General features: G+C 38.6%; 1 non-coding gene across 1 annotated transcript; it reads left to right on the top strand.

Moving 5' to 3' along the window:
- Positions 1 to 16,139: 16,139 nt before the first annotated feature.
- TRNAK-UUU (transfer RNA lysine (anticodon UUU)) lies at positions 16,140 to 16,211 on the top strand. The gene has a single exon. It is a non-coding gene; the product is annotated as a tRNA-Lys (tRNA).
- Positions 16,212 to 19,638: the final 3,427 nt, after the last annotated feature.

Genomic DNA, 19,638 nt, shown 5'->3' with positions numbered 1-19,638 from the left:
CATCACCAGCATTCTTATTTTACGGCACTATTGTGAAGCAGCAAGGGCCCTGAGCTTGAAATAAAAACCGCGGGTCCAAGCCCTGGTCAGAACAGCACGGTGGTGTAGCCCGAGCCTGGTTTACATCTGCCTCTGCACTTAACAGGATCTTGAATACGTTGCTTAGCGTCTTCATGGCTCAACATCCCATGGGTAAGGCAGGGATAATACTGCATTCCCTAATAGGACTATTGTGAAGATTTAAAAATTTAACATGTTCAAAGCACTTAGGAAAGTTCTCAGGAAACAGTATGCACTCAATAAACCTTAGCTGTTATAATTACCAGCTTTCTAGTTGGATGCCATTGGGCCCAAGTCCTTAAAATCTAAGCTTCTGCCTTCTTTATAAGAACATAATGTTCCTGTCCTCATAGCATCGCTGTATGGCTGTAGAAGCAAATAAAAGGAAAAAAGCCTTCGTAAATTGCCAGTTATTATACCAATAGTAGGTATAGAACTAAGTTTCACTGCATTTCAAAGCATCAAGAGCTCTTTTTTTTCTTATACAGACTGGTATTTGTTAACTACCTGGGCTGCTAAGAACTTCACACAGCAATTTCGTTTCAGAAAATTAGCCACTCTCAGCTCATAATAACTAATTAAAGGAATCTTCTCCAGAAATCTACCACATTTATCAGCTGGGTACAGCTGACGGATGTCCAACCATTAGAGATGTGTAAACAATTTAGTTAACCTTTAGCAAAAACATGCATGCACGCTGGCAACTAGTGCAGTGTTAAAAAAGACACACTAACATCTTTTTAAGTACTATGTGCAATGTTTATCCTTTCTTTTTATTGTTCCTAATTATTTTTTACATGTAGCAAACTCAGGGCAATTTTTTGATGAAGCTTTCTTTTCTGCAAGTTCATCTCAGGATATGAGAAGAAATGAAGCACTAATGTTTGCTTGTGAAAGAGGCTAGCTGAAGGTTTCCAAAAAGCAAAATAAGAGAATACAAATATATCCATGGAAAACAGACAATTTTAAAGTCAGTTTCCTAAAATAACACACACACACACCCTCCCCCACCTCTTAGCACTCCTAATCCACTCTCAAAGCTGCCTCCAGATTACTTAAGAAGAGGTTAATAACTTCGTGGATTAGCCAAATCCTCTGCTCTTTTCCTCACCGGCTCCTCACAACTATCCCCACCTTTTTCACTTTTGAGAATTCTACTGATTGTAAACTGCCTTTACCAAACAATGACAGAGGTAATGGGAAGGCAAAAATCATATTAAATTAGTCCATCTTTCTTTCAGGCAGCTCTGATGAAAAGTTTAGGAGGAAGTAGAAATAACTAACAGCTAAAACTGAGGGCTTGAAATTATTTGAGTCAATACATGCATGATAAATAATGAAAAGTAAATCACAGCATATGAGCTTTTTAGAAATGCTAAAGTCTACCATGTGAGTCACTTTTAGGTCTACAGAGACATACCAGAATGTCTAATTCATAAGGAACCAGGTGGAAAGGGTAACGCTGCATATTTTTGGTCTGAGATGTATGTACTGGTCTTCCAACTAAAATCTTACAATGAAAGACAACAAAGATAATCTGTGTTTGGAGCCCAGGCAGAGGGGAGGAGAAGCAATGGAGATCATCAGCCAAAGGAGAGGGCAGTCATATGTAGCATCTCACGCTCCACCACAAGAAGAGGAGGAGGAGCCCACATATGCAGAAGCTAATTTATGTTGAAGGTGACCCTTCAGTGCATTTGGGAAAGGATGGTATTTTAAAAAAACAGCTGGTTCAAATTTGAGATCCATCAGGGGGGAAAAAAGTGGTCCTTTATTTCACAGCATACATAAAAGTCAATTCCAGGTGGATTATATAGATCTACCTGTGAAAAACTATCATGTTCACAGACTACACATAGGAGAGGATTCTCCAGGATTTGGAGACAAAAAAAAATCTTACACAGAACACAAATGGCATTAATCAGAGGAAATGACCGATGAATTTGAGTAAATTAGTATTAATCTCTCCTGTTCATCAAAAGGCCATTATGAGAGCAAAAAGGCAAACCACAGAGTGGACAAAAATGTTTGGAACACACATAACTATCAAAGGGTTCATTTCCAAAGTATACTAAGAACTCTTAGAAGTCAAAATAAATTCAAATAAAAATGGGCAATAAATTTGAGTAAGTTCTTGAAAAAAGAGGATATGCAAATGTCCACTAAATATAATAAAAGATTATCAACTTCTTAGCCATTACAGGGAAATGCAAATTAAAACCATGAAGACATACTACTAAACCCACCAGAATGGCTAAAATGAAAAGGTGTGACAATGCCAAGTGCTGACAAGGACTCAGAAAAATAAGAAATTTCATATTCTTTCAGTGGTAGTGTAAGAAGGTACAACTAGCTTCAAAATCTGTTTGGCAACGCCTATTAAAATTGAATGCACAAAAACTTCATAACCCAGCAATTTTGTTTCTAGGGTATGTGTGTCTGTGTGGATATGCATATACCTAACAAAACTGTACACATATATGTATCAAAAGATCTGTACAAAAATGTCCATAGCATCATCATTCACAATAGCAAAAGCTGGAAACAACCTATGCCCATCTACAGTAAAGTGGATAGTCTATATCATAGAATGGAATTTATATGGTGACTAAAATAAATGTGGTAACATCATTGACTCTCTCAAACATGTTGAGTGGGAAAAAAGCCAAACTCCAAGCAAGACAATGCTATTCCATTTATACAGAGCTCAAAATCTGGCAAAACTAGTCTAAGGGACTGCAAAAGGATGGTTTCCAAGGTGCTGGCAATGATTCAGGTGCTGCCTGTGTGAGAGAATCTAAATATTCAGTGAGCTAGACATACAATTTGTGCACTTTTCTGCATGCAGGTTACACTTTAAAGAAAAAACATCTAAAAAGGAAAAACAAATGCTTCATGTATTTGACCCCAGTTCTCCTTCTAGAATATTATCTTAAGGAAGTGATGACAAATATGAAACATTTTAGGCATAATACATCATGCATTTGTAAATGGCAAAAAAGGAATATCCAAAAATAAGGAAATGTAAATTTCAGCATATCTAATTGGTGAAACATTACACAGCAATAAAAAGTACACTCACAAAGATCCAATAATCTATGCAAACTAAAAACTATGAAAGAATGAAAAGCAGCCAGATCAAAATGTGCCAAAATCTCTACAGTATTTAAGTAGCCAGGCTTTATGTGACTTTTTTTGCTTTAAATTTTTTTTTTTTAATTATTTGTTAGATGAAAAAAAAGTGGGGTTTTTTTGTTTTTTAAACAGAATGTTTTGATCTTTTTTCACTACAGCTGGAAAGGCAAATGAGAAATTCACCCTCATTTCACTAGATAGGAAATGCACAAAAACAATTCCCTGGACAGCAGGTGTGTGGTATAACTTTTATATGCACTGGGAAATTTTTTAAAAATCACGATTCTGTTTATTGCAGTGTTCTGGAACCAAACCTGCAGTATCTCTGAGGCCTGCTTGTATAATGATGACCTAGCCTAGGAATCCTATGGAATATAGTCTCAAGTTTCTCAGGCTCCTGCCCCAGGAACTAAAGAGAAGGCCCCTCATTTTTTAGTTGGTGGCTCTGGAACCAACCAGAGGTAATGAAGATGAGTCTTTCATTTGAGGACATGCTTGGTGTTTTGGTCACAATTATATGGAAACGTGACTAAATAAGCACAAGGCTCTGTGCTATGCTTTGTGTGGTTAATGAAGAATATAAAACCTATTCCTACTCTCAAGCAGCTTAGAATCTTGTTTAACAGACCCATGATACAATAAAAATAAATAAAAAGATATCCGTGAACTAAATACTTATATTTATTAGTTGCATCCCTATTTTTCTAAACTGTATCCCTATCACAGGGGCTTAAAACCAGTTACATTTCTCAAACTTCTTTCCACCAAGATTCTAGGTTTAGGTTCTTTAAAGGAGAGGCACTTGTATGAAATTGAGATGGCAGAATCCATTTGTTTTTGACTCTGGCAGCAGTAGTAGAAACAGATTCGTGGACACTCTTCCAACACAGCCCCCTGTGGTGGGAGCAGCATGGAGCCATGGTCGCCTTGGTGACTGGGTGGGCAGTGTCGGGGCAGGCGAGCACACACTCTGGCAGAAGCAGAGAATTTCCTGCAGTCCTTGACCTGGGTTTGTTTCTCCAGTCCTTTTTAACAATTGTAACCCAATTCCCTGTATTAAATCCTTCTATGCTTGAAATACATAAACAGGTTGAGTTTCCTTGACTGACCCATGACTAAGAGTTACCAAGCAGCAGAATATCCTCTTCTGATCCCTTTGGAAATAGGTTAAGTATTACTATACAGAACAGTTTTCTAACTCTACCACCAACTCCTTCTAGCTTTTCTTTCCCAACCATTATTATGCATTTCCTCTGTTAATTATCAAGACTATGGAACACGGTCAAGTAGGAAATTAATGTTTTCATCTCAAACATTTCACAAAGATTCATACTCTTGGATTACTGATGTTTATCATGTAGAATAGGAATGACATACTAAGTACACCATGACACTCTGAGTTGACGACAATTACATAATCACTGAAGGATTAATGTGATTTTAAATGAAGCTTATCAAAGTCATCATTTTGTCTGAGTGAGTGTATATGCATGCATACTCAAATATAATATGCCTTTTAAATTCTGTCTCCTTACCTAGATTCCCATGTTCTTATATACATGAAAATCTAACTATATTTCATAATTCACATTACCAAAAGCCATGTAGGACTCATAAACAGAATAGATATCAATATATTCCTCACAGCTTACATGCATGACTGCTTTAGTGTGACAGAAAAAAAGCCATTCACCTACGTTATTCAAAAATCAATACCAATTAGGTCAGATTTCCGGTTCTAGGTAAGAAGGTGTAAGCATACTTCACCCACCTCGACTACTGAATAAAACTATAAAACCTGGGCAGATGACACAGAGCAGCGATTTGAAATCTGAAAAGTAAATAGCAGCAGGTGAACTTCTGAAGTCTGCTGGAATCTGAAGTACAATCAAACTGGCAGTGGGTTTACCATTTATTTTCCAGCGGTATCCTCTTGCCTGAATATAGCTGGAAACATAGAGATGAGCATTGTGGTGGTAATGGATAAAGCTCCAGGATCCTCTAGGAGCCCTCTCACTCATGAATCAAAAAAGGGGACTCCTAACATTCACAGGAGTGTGGAAATTCCCCAATTTTGTTCTTTGTTTCTTCCTTTGTCAGTTTTCTCCTGACCTTGCTCGCGGGCAATGCTGTGGCAGTTATCAGGAATGGAGGTCAGAAAGAGTGAAAACTCTGAGGGAGGGGAATCTTTCAATCCATTCCTGGAGGTGTCATCACAAGAGGCTGAGGCCAACCCCTGCTGCTTCTTTCACTCTCTCTCCTCCTGCTGGTTGGGCCCCAAAAAAGTCCAAATAGGGAAGCACACAGCAGAGCTGAGAGGACTAAAATGGTCAACTCTAAGGAACTGAAATATACCAGGGAGAGTGCAGAGAAGATGTTGAGGAAAGTGACCCTGTAACATCATTTATTAACTCCAGGGATCATCACCAAGTCCAGAATCTGTGGATCAGATTGTAATTAGCACGACAAAGATTCTGAGAACTGAACAAATGGACCACTACACAGATCACACACTGGCCAATGGGTTATACACACCCAGAAGAGAACCAAAGAGTATGACAATGACTTTGAAAAGTAGGTGGATACTGGAACAATAGTTCCCTGAGGTAGGTTGGAACTTGCAGCCAGAATCTAACCAGGTCAATTAACTGGTTAAAAAAAAAAATTCTTCGTAAGATTTAAACACAATCCAGAGTCTCATAATGTAATGTTCAAAATATCCAGGATAGATTCCAAAATTACTCAACATACCAAGAACCATGAGAATTTCAACTTGCACAGGAAAAGACAGTCAACAGATGCCAACGCCGACATGATGCAGATGGAGAAATTATGTGACAAAGACTTTAAGGCAGCTACTATATAAAATAATGTTTGAATGACCAATCATGAACATTCTTGAAAGAAACATTAAAATAAAAGTCTCAGCAAAGAAATAGAAAATATAAAGAACAAATGGGAATTCTAAAACTGCAAGTGACAATAACCAAAATTTAAAATTCACTGAATATAGTGTATATATGTCATTCAGTGAATTTTTAATCTTGGTTATCATCTCTTTGCTGTAGAGCAGAAACTAACAATATCGTAAAGCAACTATACTCCAAAAAAAAGTAATTAAAAAAATTCACTGAATGGGCTCAAGAGCAGAGTGGAGATGGCAAGTGAATGCAGCAGACTTGAAGATAAATCAATAGAAATTATCTAGTCTGAACAGAGAAAAAAGGTTGAGAAATAAATGAACAGAGCTTTAGCGATGTGTGATTGAATAACAGAAGACCTAACATTCATGTCAAAGTCCCTGAAAGATATAGGAAAAAATGTGTGCTAAAAACATTTGAAGAAACAAGAGTGGAAAATTACTCAACTCTGGAAAAAGACCAACATACAGATTCAAGTATCTGAGCAAACCCCAAACAGCATGAATTTGGGGGGAGGGGTTACCCTAAGACAAACTGCTAAAATCTAAAGACATTCCATTTGGGTGATGAAAAACTTCTGGAGTAAGAGTGGTGATGGCTGCACAACACTGTGAATGATTAATGCCACTAAACTGTATACTTTAAAATTGCTAAAATGGCAAGTTTTATATGTATTTTACCACAATTAAAAAAAGACAAAGAAATAATTTTCAAAGTAGCCAGAGTAAAATGATATGCTACATGATTACAATGATTAGAATGATTCTGGATATCTCATACAAAACATCAAGGTTAAAAAGAAATAACACAAAAATTTTAAAGAACTGTAATCTCAGATTAAAAACATCAATAATAAAAGTGAAATCAAGACATTCTCAGATGAAGGGAAATGTTAAGAATTCACAGCAGACCTACTTTAAAAGAATTAAAGAAGAACTTCAGAAAGAAGGAAAATGATACTAGAAGGAAACATGAATAAGAGGAACAAAGGAAGAACAACAGAAATGGTAAATAACTGGACCAATACAGAATATTCTCCTCTTGTGTTCTTTAAAACGTGTTTGATGGTTGAAAGCAAAAAGTACCTGATGACCTTTTCAATGCATGTAGATTTAACACATAAGACATCAGTGACATCAAGGAAGAAGTGTAAATGCATCTATAAGGGTTATAAATGCCAAAAGAAGTGATAGGTAGCAATCATATGTTAAAAAATGTTAAATATGTATTTTGTCATCTATGGAACAACCACTAAAAAAGCTATATAAAGAGATGTTGCCAAAAGCACAATTAACATGGAATACTAAAAATGTTCCAATAACTCAAAGCATGACAAGAGAAGTAAAAGAACAAACAAAAAAATAATGGAATGGTAGATCTAAACCCAAATACATCAGTAATTATATTAAATGTACATGGTCTAAAAACAATTAGAAGTCAGAAAATGTCATATTAGATTTTAAAAATGACAACTATAAGCTATCTAATGAGAAATTCACTTCAGAAATATTTATATTGGTAAGTCAAAAGTCAAAGAATGAATATATACTGTAAACCATAATTAAAATAAAGCTGGAAAGGCAAGCAATTCATTTACATAATAGGCAAAAGTCATGAAGAGACATCTCACTGAAGAGGATATCAAGATAGCAAATAAGTACATGCAAAGATCTTCTATAACAGCAGCCATCAGGGAAATCCAAATTAAAACCACAATGAGCTTATCACTACACATCTATCAGAATGGTTAAAAATAAAGTAGAGTGGCAACATCAAATTCTGGAAAGAATTTAGAGAAACTGGGTCATTCATACATTGCTGGTGGGAATACAAAATGATACAGCCATTCCGGAAAATGTTTAGTTTCTTATAAAATTAGACACTGGAATACTACTCAGCAATAAAACTGAACTTCTGATACATACAAGTTGGAATTATGCTGAGTGAAATACAGCCAATTTCTAAAGGTTGTATATGCTGTATGATTCCATTTATGTAACATTCTTGAAGTGACAAAATTATATATATGGAGAACAGTCTACTGGTTGCAAAGGGCTGGTTACTGGGGGAAGGATGATGGGAGGTGAGTCTGATTATAAAAGGGCAACACAAGGGGTCCTTGTGGTAATGAAACTGCTCTGTATCTTGACGGTGGTTGTAAATACAAAAACCTGCACATGATAAAATTGCGTTTAACTAATATACACAATTATATGTAAAATTCCGTAAGTCTGAATAAGATAATGGACATGTGTAAAAGTCAATTTCCCGTTTGTGATACTGTATTATAGTCTGTAAGATATTACCATCAGGGGACATTAGGTAAAGAGTTCACTCCTGCAACTGCATGTGAATGTACAATGCTCAATATAAAGTTTGTTTGTTTTTTTTTAAGTAAAAAACAAAACTGGGGTGAATGGCTATATTAATAGGCAAAGTAAACTTCAGAGCAAAGAGAATTACCAGGGATAAAGAGGGGATACTGCATAATGATAAAAGAACTTAAGACCTAATAATCATATGTATATGCATCCAACAAGAGTCCAAAATACACAAAGCAAAACTAACCAAAAAAAGTAAATCCACAGTTATAGTTGGACACTTCAACACACCCCTCTCATTAATAGTTAAAACTAGTTGACAGAACATCAGCAAGGACAGCAAAGAACTGAGTAACATAGCAATTGGATCCAGTTGACGTATATAGAATACCCCATGCAACACCAGCAAAATACATTCTTCTCAAGAGTAAATGAAACATTAAACAAGATAAACCTTAACTTGGGCCTTTAAAAAAACTTGACTTATGTTAAAAGACTGCAGTCATACAGTGCATATTCTCAGACCATAATGCAATTAAACTAGAAATTGTTAACAGGAAAATTTCCAAATATTTGAAATGAAAACTCAATATGTAAACTCTTACGCTAGTTTCATTTATATGTGTTATTATAAAACTTGAAAATTTTTAGATATCTAATTAAGTCTATTATGCATTAAAAAAAAATCAGAAGAGAGTTAAGTGTCTGGAATTAGTCATTTGTAAATCACAAGTCAGACATAGTCTATGCCCACTGTAATACTGTCAATATTGGTATGGAACATTAAGGAACCATTTGAGCCATACTCTAGAACTGCAAGGTCACACCAAATAAGAGACTACTCCTTCATTAGCTGGTTATAAGTCACTAAAAAAAAACTGTATATTGTCAATATGGTCCCTTTCACCTTAGTTTTCTGCTAATCATCTTGCAATTTGTTATTAACAGCAATATTCATTTAAGGAGTCAGTGTTCTAAAACATAACTACATCAAGACTGAGATTCTATATTCTTGATCTGATCCAGTTTATCTAGCCTCCTCCTACCCTTAGGTAAGTTTAGACATGCAATGATTGAAAAAAATCTCAGTTCCTGAAATGTGAATGACTCAGACACTTGAGACATTTAGGAGACTTTCTCATCTAGAGGAAATAAAGTTTGACTTAATGAAAACATAGGTCAGGGTTGAGATATTCTGTCACATGTGTCAAGTGAAGGAGGAGTTGGTTATGGCATATTTTAATATTTTAAGTGTGTATTATGTCAGTGTGGCTGAATTTTCTAATTTCAAATCACACTCTCATCTCCAACAGTAGCAATGTAGTTATTTTCAAGGCAAAAGGAAAATATGCCAGAAAGTAATAGCTTGAATACAATTAATAGACATAAAATATGCATTTTTATTATGATCCACATTAAAAAAATGAAGTAACACTCACAGCCTCCATCCTCATCTTACATTCATTCAATATATTTATTGACTAGCTGTTGGGTGCCATACATGAGGCAGTCACTGCTCTCAAGAAATACCCAGTTCAGTGGGCAAATGTAAACAATTACAATTTAATATGATATTTGCTATAACAAAGGGGCCACAGATACAGGGATATTGACAGGCTTCACAGAGAAGACCTTTGGCTGGGCTTTTGAGTAGGTAGGACAGTCTTCAAGAGGAAGTGAAAAGAGGAGATGAACCTAGAGAAGAATGGGTCCATGCATAGACAACATGAAAGAGCATTATTCCTCAGTAACACTAGAACTCAGGGCACTTTAAACACAGGATGAGGTGGGGTAGGATGGGAAGAAGACTTAGACCCTTTTGGGAAGGGTCTTACACACCCCGGAGGATTAAGGGAAAAGAAGTGATCACAAGTTTCCTCAAAAAATGAACTCCGGAGATGGGTAGCATCTACTGTTGCTGTCCAGCAAGAAATGATGAAAGACTGAACTAAAACAGTAGTCATGGAAATAGAGAGGGGAAGACAGAGTCCAAGGATGTCCAGCAGATAAAAGAGAAAAGACTTAGTGACCAAATTGACTATGAGGAAGGAGTCCCACCCAGCTTCTAACACAGACACATCCTAAAAACAGAACACAAGAGAAAAAAAAAAAATGGGTAGAAGAGAATAATAAATTATTCTTGAACATGTTTGTGCTCAATGTGATGTACCTCCTAGATAACTAGATGGAGACTTGCTGCAGTTCTGTGCAAACAGGAATGTGGGTTTCAGGAGTCCAGAGGCTGGAAGCAAAGGTTTAGGAGTCAGTGATTGATGAGTTGAAGTCTCTGGGGATAGATGAAATCAAACATGGAAAATATATTCTTATCATATTATAATAAATGCTTCCTTGGCAAAGGAGCACTGATTGAAAACTGATTTAAAGTTTTACGACACATCAAGTTTCCTTTGCTTCAAAAAGTTTGTAAACCACTCTTCGAAAATGATCATCATAAAAGCCAATAATGAGGCAATGTTCTACCATCAACACTGAACTCCACTTCTGCAAGGGAATTAGAAACAGGTTTGCCTCCTGCCCACTCCAGCCCGGGCAAGGTTCCAACAGCTGATGAAACAGAACCTACAGTCCAGCAGGTACTCTTCTACCAAAGTTTTAATCAAAACCCCAAAGCTAGAAGAGTTCCACCCCTCACTCATAGGGAACACTTCTTTCCTCTATTCCCCACCCACAGCCTTGTCCTCTTCCTCTGCTTTTTTTTTTTTTTCCTGAATGTATCTGTAGGCCACAAACAGGCTATTAACTCCTTTTGGAGCAGGTGGTTTAAGGACAAAATACAGTATATTATATCAGAAATAAACATGGTAAGGAGAAATCATACTGCTTTTGATTTCTGTGAAAAAGCAGCTGATGGGTCAGAGCTAGAAAGGGCAACAGGAATTACAAAGTCCAAGCAAAATGAAGGTTTCCATGCTTATGATTATTTGGGGGCATCTAAGTCCAACTAGCTTACCTCTAAGTGTGCAAAACCCCTGGCAGGAGGATTGAAGTAGAGGGAAAGAGTACAGGAAGACTCCCCCAAATTTTAGCTGCTCAAGAGCCAATGTGAGGTATGAGAGGCACCTGGAGCAGGCTCCAGAAAAGTATTCAAACCAGCTGTCGGAATCCAGAAGCTCCTGGAATTACTGGAACTGGCATTAGCAATAGCCTTCTTAGCAGAAATGGTTGATAGCAAAGTATGGTACAAGACCCTGAGGGGCCAGGAAATAGAAAAGATCAAAGGGTCTGGGAGCCCCAAATACCCCAGGGTGACCTGAGCTGTGCAACTTCATTTATGCACTAAGCAAAGTGATCCGGCACGGCACCGCCGTCCTGGCAGGACTGACGTACTCAGAGAGCAAGACCACCACCTGGAGACTTTTGCTCACATCTAACATACAATTCAATAAAATGTTTTAAGATTCTGTGAGGGCTCTCATTATCAGAGAGAAATGGCTAGAAATACGGAAATATGAACTGCTGGTGTCTATCTGGTTAGGCCTGGTTCAGGGGCTCAGAAGTTGCTCTGGGGGGCTTTCCTGACTTGCCCTAAGCCTTTTCTGACTGCTCTGTGATAAAGATAATTGAAACGTATATTGTGTCCAGACACTTCCTTGCAAGGAAATAAACAAGAGGACAATACCTCACTCATCAGAAACAGGCAGACATACCTACAGGGTATGCAAAGTGAGCCAGCATTCTGTTTTGCATTTTGAAAAGGAAAAACAGTTCAGTGCAGATCTACTGAGAAAAGAAAAAAGTGCCAGAAACACCCAAGATGATGTCATACCAGCTGCTAGCTTCAGGTCAACTGCAGTGTAACAGGAAGCTTGACCAGAGCCAAGTGTACCCAGTGTCCCCTTCCCTGGACCAATCGACAGACTTCTAATGCCCTGCAGAAATAACACTCTCCACTCTGGACAGTGAAGTAGTAATCTGTGTATCCAACTCTGGCATTTCAAAAGCTAAGCCCAGAATATACATGGCAATACCCATTCTGCAAATTACTGTACAGTTCAGAGGGTGCCCTAAGACATCATTTAAGCGCTTTCAAATAAAAAAAGTTAAATTCTTCTTAACCATTCGTTTCCGTCACTGCCAACCCCAATCGTACCCAGTAATAAAAACTGAAGCCAGCGATAGCTGTACCCCTGCCTGAATAGTGAGCAGCAATCAAGGTACGTGTAATCAACAGGAAAGGCAGAAATCTGTTAAAGCTGGATTTTGTTTCTGCTTAATGCCGACTCTTAACCCATCCAATTCACATCTACTTCTGTGCACAAAGCTCTTGGGTAAGATGCTGTGCGTGTGTGCTGGCGGAGGATCGGGGGTCTTACCATCACCACTATCACCACCACAACAAAAACTATACATTTCTGCCCTCCCGCAGGCCACAGCCATCTTTTCTTGGGAATTTTTGCTGATGTATTTACTGTTTCTCCTCTGCCCTCCTAAAACGATCCCCACATAATAAGTATCGTTTCAATAAAAGAAGAACAAGAGGAGGTCAAGGCCGTTCAGACTTCCGAAGGCCCTGGTGATAGAAGACAGAGTGAATTTATGGTCCTGGTCAAGTGTTGTTATCTTCCCAGGGGAGAAAGATATTTGTGACTACAAGACAGATACTAGAAAGAATGCAGCCTCTCTAACTTGTTATCATTTGTAAATTCCCTGCCTCATTTGATAACAAATGTCACTTTTCCTTCAGTGCCATTGGCAAAAAAAAAAAAAAAAAAATCACTGCGATAACAAAGGTGCCATTATTTCTGGTAGCATTTTCCTGGGTCCTGTTAATAATCACACTTGCAGTCAACTAAATCCCTAGGTTCTCACATCACTAAATAAATATTGCCTGGTGGCAAATATTAGTATCCCCAACTCTGCATTCCAAAGAAGTCATGAAACCTGTCGGAAAGGTCAGATGTCAGTGAATAAGGCCAAAGCAAAACTAAAGTTTAAAAATCTCCTACTACCACTATTTTCTAGTTTCAACAAATTCCTGTGTCTCTGGCTCTCAGTGCAATTTCCTACCAGACACATCAGTGGACACTGTAACCCCATTATATTTGGCATTACAGAGATGAATAGTAGAAGTTCACAAAAACAGAGTCCTAGAAGTGACTTCTGGGTCAGGGACTCAACATTTGTTAAATACAGGGGTGCATGAATGTACATACAGTTTTCTCAGGAAAATGTCCCTTGTTTTCTTAAATTCAAGGACTCTTACTACTCTCCCCATTTTAGAATCACTGGGAGCAAATGGGTCATTCTCAATTCTTGCTGTGCATCAGAAGAATCTCTGGGGAACTTTCATATAAAATATATATTCCTGGGGCTTCCCTGGTGGCGCAGTGATTAAGAATCCGCCTGCCAATGCAGGCGACACGGGTTTGAGCCCTGGTCCGGGAAGATCCCACATGCCGCGGAGCAACTAAGCCCGTGCGCCACAATTACTGAGCCTGCGCTCTAGAGCCCGCGAGCCACAACTACTGAGCCCGCGTGCTGCAACTACTGAAGCCCACGCGCCTAGAGCCCATGCTCTGCAACAAGAGAAGCCACCACAATGAGAAGCCCACGCACAGCAAAATGAAGACTAGCCCCCGCTCGCCGCAACTAGACAAAGCCCGCGAGCAGCAACGAAGACCCAACGCAGCCAAAAATAAATAAATTTTTTAAAAAACTTAACTTACATTTGCATAAAGATAAGTAAATATAACAGAAGAATCATATTTATAGGGATTAAACCATAGTGGGTAGTTGATTATCATAAATACACTGTGGAAAAAAATACAGTCAAGGTTGGCTGACCCTTTTATCAACAGGGGGAGAAGTTCCTGACTGTCAAAATTGTAGCTCACCACAATTTGTTATACTTTCCTTTCTAGCTATATTATTTTATTTTTAATTATCAAAACCAAGAACTAGAGCATGATTGCCACCACGAAGGAGTATAAACAGCCAAAGCATCTCATTTGCTTCAGGAAGGTATTTACATACCCCAAAGCAGATAGGATAGGCCAATTAATAGATTAAGGAACATATATTTATCCTAAGAGAAGGACTTTTAAAATGCAATTCAAGTTGAAGGGAAGAAAGAGAAAGAAGAAGGTGACTTTTCCTTTGTTAAATCTCACAATAAATTTACCCCCAGATTCAGCAAGTGCTTTTCAGTGGCTTCACAGTAGCTGAGATAATGATATGACTGCCCTCTTGATGTATGAGTCCCCATTGAGCAGAGTCGGCTGAATCCCAAGGACAGCATTCCAGGGCGCTGAAAAGAATTCTTTCAGTACACACCCACTGTGCGACTTGGTTCGGGCACGATTTCTCTAAAGGACACAGTGTAAAAGCAGAGGAGTTCACTCTGCTGACAGAAACCCAGGCAGCTACGTAAAAATTGTTAACATTCAAGTGCTACATGTCAAGAACTACTAGAAAATTTCTACACATTACCTCCTGTAAATTATGAATTCTTAAGGACTGGTCTCACCTAATGTTTAACCTCTCATAGAGCCCAGGACAATGTCTTACATATAGTGAAGAATGAACATTTGATGAAACGAAAAATTCCAGAATATCAGTTCCAAAGAATATGAGTATTCCCGGCAGTTAACAGTGCTTCACACAAATTCGTGATGCCACACTCCTGATTTGTGATCACTCTTTTCATACCTGTATCTGTGGTGGAAGCAGAATGTCCTTGTCATGGGCCCACTATACTTTATATAGATATTCATAAGTATTTATACATAAATTTATATATATGTATTTATCTGTATATATGCACATATATTCATAATATATATAATCTGGAATAAGCCATCTTCAAAGAAACTACGTTTTACATATTTATCCTTTTTCTGATTCCTCCTGTTAAAATATCAGTTCCACGAAGACAGGAAGTTGTGTCTGCTCACTGCTATTACCCACATGCCATAGGATAATGCTTAGGAAAGAAGAGTTAGCCCATATTTACTTAATTTCTGTTGTCAAACGAATGAATTAAACGCTAAGTAAAAGCAGAGTACTGTACTAGGTCCTGGAGACAGAGGGAATATAATGCATCATCTTATCTAGTAGAAAGTGGCTCTCAGTCTCATCATTGCTGAACATGGATATGAGTAGGGCTGAACTGAAGGCTGAACTTTTCTGCTAGAAAACAGGTCTTTTCATTTATGTAATATTAACACTTTATAGATGCCCAATCACATGTATTTGGCAATGAACATTCTCCAATCCTGTATGCAGTAACATCTTTAGTCCCAGGCAAGAGGGGCCCCTACCCTGGCATGCCCACCTGGAGCCCCAAATACCCTTCGTGGTCACATTCCAGGTACTAGGCCCCTGATGTTCCCTTTCAAACCCAAGCACACTTATGGGACCTGTGCAGATTTTTCCCCAGATATTCTCTCAAAGGCAACCTTCAATATGCAACCCTGGGCCCAGAGGATGGGGTGTGGCTCCAGCACGGACGTGTGGACTCAGGTGTCCACAGGCATGCATGCTAGGTCCACACTTCACCTCATGCTACCTGGTCAGGTGTGGGACTCTGAAGAATTTGGAAACTCAAAATTCAAACCTAGCCTTAAAGGTTGTTACGAAGGTGTATTTGTCAGAGCAGGAGGATTTCTGAACTTATTTTGACAGTTTTTTAGTTTGATTTGTAAACTTGTAAATATTTAGATATATATAGAATGTGAGGAATTCCCTGGTGGTCCAGTGGTTAGGACTTGCGCTTTTACTGCCAAGGGCCCAGGTTCGACCCCTGGTCGGGGAACTAAGATCTCTCGAGCCGCCAAAAAAAGAAAAAGAATGTGGACCCTGCCTTCGCATTCTAGCCCTGAGTCCCCACAATCAGTAAAGGAAACTGAGGCCCAGCACCATTAACCAACTACCTAAGGACACTAGACCGGTAACTGGAAGAGCCAGACAGAACTCAAACCCAGCTCTTCATAATCGCAGTGTCAGTTCCTGAGGCAAACCCCCTCCCCTCAACTTCACCTCTTCAAAGCACCTAACCCCCCGGGGGCTCCCAGGAGGCGAAGTGCTGGGTCCACACAGCCCATGTCCCTCCTAACATCCGGGGCTTTCTCCTCAATACCGCAGGAGCCAAATGCAAGCCATTGTAAATCCAATGGTTGCTCTACATATGCATGCTTGTAGCTACCTGCAGTGCAGAGAGAATCTATGCTAGAGGTAAGCAAGCAGTGACAGGTGCCTCAGGAACCTCACAAGATGCAGCCTGAGGCTTTTGAATGTACATCTTTTTACAACTCTAAACCCAGAAGTGCATTAGTGTTCTTGCAAAACAGGCTGTGTGGCAGTTTAGAAAGCCCACATATAATACCTTCATAAGACCTGTACTTACGGAGATCCTTTCATCCAAGAAATTCAAAGTACTTTACAAGCTCAGAGCCATTCATCCAAACACTCCAGGGAGGTATGCAGGTGGCCAGGGTTATACTCATTGACGAAGAAACTGAGGCAGGCTGACAGCCTTAAGTACCGTTCTTTAAAATGGTCTGTGCTTTTTGAAAATGAATGGCCTTAAACATCTACAAAAACATGCCACCAATACGGTGGGAGAAAGATTTGCACTGTTTTTCTAAAAATTAAACTGAATGTAACAGAATTAAATACCATGTCACAGAAATCTATACCTTGCTGTAGTTCTTTCAACCAAAAGGCCCAAAAATTTATGCTTAGGCCTCTGCAAGGAGCTTATTAAATTTGAGATACTATTGCCTTTCAAAATGCGAAGTCCAAATCACAAATTTTAAGACAGAAAATTCAATTCCCCCCCCCACACACACACACACCCCAAATAGAATCAGGCTTTTACACCTTTGGCCAAAAAGCACTTAGCAAAGGTGACTAGCATATTCCCCGTGGTCTAGAATGATTTCAAGCCATAGAGATTAGCTTAATTTGCTTTTCAGTGGGAGGTAAATGGCCCCAGGTAAATATGCCTAAAAGTAGTGGAGGAAGAGTCCTTTTATAAATAAGGAAGATTAGCAGTTTAAGAAGAATAAAACAGAAAGTAGGCACTGTAGTTACCTTAATAAAAAACAAAAAGTCTGTGTTGAAAACATTTCTGAAAGTTATGCTCATAACAATAACCAACAACTTAGTGAGAGTTTACTGTAATGCTAACCATTGTTCTTGGTGCCTGTACGTAATCCATTTTATAGATGAGGAAACTGAGGCTCAGAAAAATTGATGCCTCTAATCTCAAAGACCTTACAGTGGAGTTAGAAAAATCATTCATTCATTAAGCTGAACTACACAGAATCTGAAATATGGAAATTTACATAAAATTTCCCCTAGGGAGTTCACCTTCTAGTGGAGGAGCACACAGGTAAAACAACTTTCAAACAGGCATGTACAAGACACAAGAGCAATGCAATGCAGGCTGAACTGAGGGGCTGGGGCAGGAAATAAAGACTTTGCAGAGAGTATTTCAACCGGCAGATACAAGAAGGAATTGTAGACTGATGTAAATGGCTTATGCAAATGTGCCAAGACTTCAGAGAACTTAATCTGGGGGACATAGGTTGTCTGGCTTTGCTAGAGAATGAGGATGCATGCTGGTAAAAGGTAATCCTGGTCTGGACAGGTATGGATAGATGGGAATTGGATATTGAGTTAATTACTTTTACAACTGTGTATACCTTATCTCTCCCAACAAGATATAAGTCTCCTTGAGGGAAGAAAACCTTTCCTGGATTCTAGCAGAGTGGTTTATGTCTCCTATTGTTTAATTTAAGGGATTGATTGCTGTTATTTCTTCATCACCGTCATCAGAGCTAATAACACTTAGACAATGGCTTACAGCCACAACTCTTAGCCTTATATTAACTTATTTAAGCCTTAAACAAACCCAATGAGGTAAATTCCATTGCTATCACCATTTTCCAAACAGAACTGAGGCACAGTGATGTGCTAGAACAAACACCTGCTAAAAGGCACTTTATGGAATTTGTGTCTCCAAAGCATACCCCAAACAGAAGTGCAGAACTGTTACCAGGGATTTCCTTTCTAGGTAATTGCCAACACTCGTCCCTCCCATCCCAGGCACCCTCTCCCATCGTGAGCAATTGTCACAGACTCCCCAGGAGATGACGGATAAGCTCCTGGACACTATCTTCTCATCCATCTCACAGTATCTGCCACTCGCCTGCTCAGTCGCACCCAGTGCTATCTGCCAGTGAGAACCAGTGTCAAAGGTGCTAATGCCAAAGTACTAATTTAGCTGCTGAGACACCAATGATGTCACTTCCTAGTAGCCCAAGCCATCTAACTCTTGTGGCTGCCAACCAGATTCCCAATGGAGTTACTGCTGTCACTTCACATACTCAACAAGGCACAAGATTTTGGTGACATCAGTTCTCTCGAGTTTCTGCTTCCACTTTTAACAGTCAAATCTCCCTAGGTTTCCAACATGATTCCGGGAAGAGTTCAACTGGAAGGTAATCCAAATGACTGTCACCATGCTTTCCTTGAAATCCTCCTTTCCACTAACATATTTTTAAGTTCAGTTTACATAAACATTCCTCCATTCAATTGCAAGTTCCTTTGGACAAGTGTGAGAGGTACATAAATTTTCATAATTCAGATTAAGAAAATAGTAGGCTGGTAGGCATTTGACTGGAATGAACGAAGTAATAATTTTCTACCTCCACCATAAGTTTGTTGAGACTGTACATGTCTCTTCTCTGTTCACTTCTGTTCCTCATTTCCTTGTCTATAAAATGTGTTAATAGCACTAACTCCATAGGGTTTAAGCACTCAATAACCATTAGTTATCATGAGCATTATTCTCAGATACATACACTTAATATATACTTAGTGTTCTGATTGTATAAGGCATCAGCAATAGCTACCTGCCCTTAGTTGAACTGGACAAGAAATATTCAAAGTCTTCCCATAAAACAAGATTCCTCAATGATGAAGAGAGTGTCCTGGAAACCAAAACACCAGACCTCTAGACTTACCAGGACGAGTGTGAATTTGAAAATATGAGTGAGCACAGAAGGCTAAAGCCATAATACCAGTTACAACTGAAAGTCATGTTTTCCACATGCAATCAAAATTAACCATCAAAAAAGAAAAGATACACATATGCCCATGGATATGAGAAAGTATACAAACTGACCAAAGAGCCACTTCTACTCACCTGATAAATGGCTGAAACACAATCATGG

The sequence above is a fragment of the Eubalaena glacialis genome, chromosome 7 (assembly GCF_028564815.1).
Source record: "Eubalaena glacialis isolate mEubGla1 chromosome 7, mEubGla1.1.hap2.+ XY, whole genome shotgun sequence".
Taxonomy (NCBI): Eukaryota; Metazoa; Chordata; class Mammalia; order Artiodactyla; family Balaenidae; genus Eubalaena; species Eubalaena glacialis.
This window is presented reverse-complemented; position numbering and strand designations above follow the sequence as displayed.